Source organism: Papaver somniferum, chromosome 5 (genome assembly GCF_003573695.1).
Source record: "Papaver somniferum cultivar HN1 chromosome 5, ASM357369v1, whole genome shotgun sequence".
Classification (NCBI taxonomy): domain Eukaryota; kingdom Viridiplantae; phylum Streptophyta; class Magnoliopsida; order Ranunculales; family Papaveraceae; genus Papaver; species Papaver somniferum.
The window spans coordinates 178,794,045-178,797,118 of NC_039362.1; positions in this window are offsets into that span (position 1 = coordinate 178,794,045).

Genomic DNA, 3,074 nt, shown 5'->3' on the forward strand with positions numbered 1-3,074 from the left:
AATCACAGACCAAGTTAAAATTATTATAGCTAGATGCACCAACAATGGGAACAGGTGGGCTATTTAATCCTATAACCCAACAGTCTAGCCAAATGCTAATTTTAGTACCACATCTGACATCCCAGATTGTGTGTTGTTTTATTATTTCTAATCCAGAATACAAACCTCTCCAAATCCAAGAACATTCATCGTTTAATTTGTCCGAATACAGAAAGCTACCATCTTTAGAGTATTTATCCTTAAGAACTTTAAAACATAAAGACTCTTCATCATTACAGGCTCTCCAAGCCACTTTAGAAAGAACGACAGTATTAAAATGTTCTAAGTTTCTGAAGCCTAGACCACCTAGAGATTTTGGTATCATAAGCTTACTCAAACCAATGAAATAAAGACCTTTTTCTTTACCCCACCAAAACTGTCTTTGCAGAGTATCCATCTGAGTTATCAACTTTTTAGGAATTCTAAAACTACCGATTTGATGTAAAGGAAGAGTGTTAAGCACATGTTTAACCATAGTGGTTCTAGCAGAGTGGTTCATGGTTTTACCTTCCCAATTTTTGTATCTAGAGCTAAAAGATTGAATAATGGGTTTAAAGGCCTTAGTTTTATCTCTTCCTATAAGTAAAGTAACTCCTAGGTACTTATCAGTATCTTTCATCTCTTCCATTGTAAGTGCATTAGCAAGAAAATTTCTAGCTCAGGGTTAATATTATTGCTAAAATATACACTGGATTTAGAAAGATTAAGGACTTTGCCAGAGTACATACCAAATTTAGCAAGAACATCCAAAATACCTTGTATATTATGCATATCTGCCTTAGAAAATATGAGAATATCATCTGCAAACAAAAGGTGAGTTATACCTAGTGCATTTCTAGCAGCTTTAACCCCTGAAATCACATGATTAGTAGCAGCATTCATAAGAAACCTAGATAAAAACTCCATGGAAATAATGAAAAGGTAAGGGGATAGAGGATCCCCTTGCCTTAAACCCCTCGAAGGACAATAATCTTCAGTGGGAGAGCCATTAAGAAGAATGGATATTTTTGTTGTGCTAATACATTGCTCTACCAGTTTACAAAACTTATCAGGAAAACCTATCTTTCTAAGCATACCAAGAATAAATGGACACTCGATTCTGTCAAAGTCCTTAGATAAATCTAATTTTAAGGCCATTGTACCACTAATACCCTCCTTATGCTTCATTGTGTGAATCATCTCATGAGCAATAATGATATTATCATGAATAATTCTATAAGGGACAAAAGCAGCTTGAAAAGGAGAAATTATATGTTTCAGATGAGGTTTTATTCTATTAGCAATGATTTTAGAAATGATTTTGTAAATAGCGTTACGTAATCCTATTGGTCTAAAGTCAATTGCATACTTAGCAGATTCATTTTTTGGTATTAAAGATAGATAGGTTTTATTAAACTCAGATGGCATGTTACCTGTGGAAAAGAAAGATTGCACAACATGTATAACATCCTTACCCACAATATTCCAGTTGGATTGGTAGAAACCTGCTTGAAACCTATCAGGGGCTGGGGAACTCCAAGCACACATAGTCTTAATAGTGTCATAGATTTCTTGATCAGTAGGAATTCTATTAAACTATCTATATCATTCTCACTAATACTAGTAGGAATATCAAAAATGTGGTCTGGTATTTGCACATTAGAAGAGCAACTGACAGAGCTAAAATGGGAGACAAGAGTTCTAGCAATATCATCTCTATTATCCAAACAGTTATCATCACTATCAAACAAATATTCTATATTCTTTCTAACCATTCTCCTATTGGCAAGCGTATGAAAATATTTAGAGTTATTATCAACTTCAAAAATATATTTATCTCCATACTTTTGCTTGTAGAAATCAGTTTTAATATCAAACCAAAGATCTAATTTCTTATTAATTTCAGTGAGCTCATCATGTTGAGAAGAAGAATATGGTTGATTTTGAATATCAAATAGTTGTTTCTGAAGATAATTGATGTTCCTATCTATATTGCCAAAGTCAATCTTGTTCCACTGAGAAAGTCTTTTCCTAGTGGCAGAATGCTTACTATTTAGTTTATGTCCAGGAGATCCACTAACATTAGAGTTCCAAGCAATAACTAGATGGTTCTTAAAGGAACAATGTTTTATCCATATACTAAAGAATTTAAAAGGCCTCCAAAGCTTTCTACTAACTTGTTCAATATGTAAGAGTATGGGACAATGATCAGATCCAGCCTGAACTAAATGATGTAACTTGGCATTGGGAAAATTGCTACACCAAATGTGGTTACCCAAAGCCATATCTATTCTAGATTTTTTAGGGCATGTTCCGTTGTTATTTCTAGAGCAAGTGTAATCCTTTCTTACATAACCAAGATCCATTAAACAACATTCATTTATTTCATTTTGAACATATATACTTATCTTCAGCAGACATACTAGAGAATTGAGAAAGATCATGAAGATGCACATTGAGCTCTCCTATAACTAGCCAAGGCTGTGTTATATTCTCCTTAATTATTTTCATAGTTTCCCATTGTTCTTTTTTCTTATCAAAATATGTCGAACCATAGATAAAAGTGATAAAAACATCAGGTTTAGCTATATGCAAATTAGCAGCAACATGAATCATGTTATGAGATACTTCCTGAACTTCACATTTAACACCATCTTTCCACATAAGTAAGATTCCACCAGCAAGAAATATTTTATCTATACATATATAGTTGCAATAGTTCAAAGATTTAGCTAGTTGGATCATTTTATCTTGGTCAATTTTTGTCTCAGAGAGAAACAAGAAATCAGGCGATTGAGCTTGAATTAAGACTAATAGTTGATTTCTAGCATTTTTCTTAGCTAATCCCTGTATGTTCCAAGCAAGAATTTTCATTTTGCAAAACAAGATGAATCTAAAGCAATAATTATATCTATTAAAAAATGAAAAAACAAACTTATAAATAGATTCTGAAGAATAAGTTTTGAATTGTACCTGCATAGATTCTCCTTGACTTGCATTTGTGGCTTCAACATTGTTAGAGTTTGAATCATTTGTTTCCATCATTGAGTTGCCAT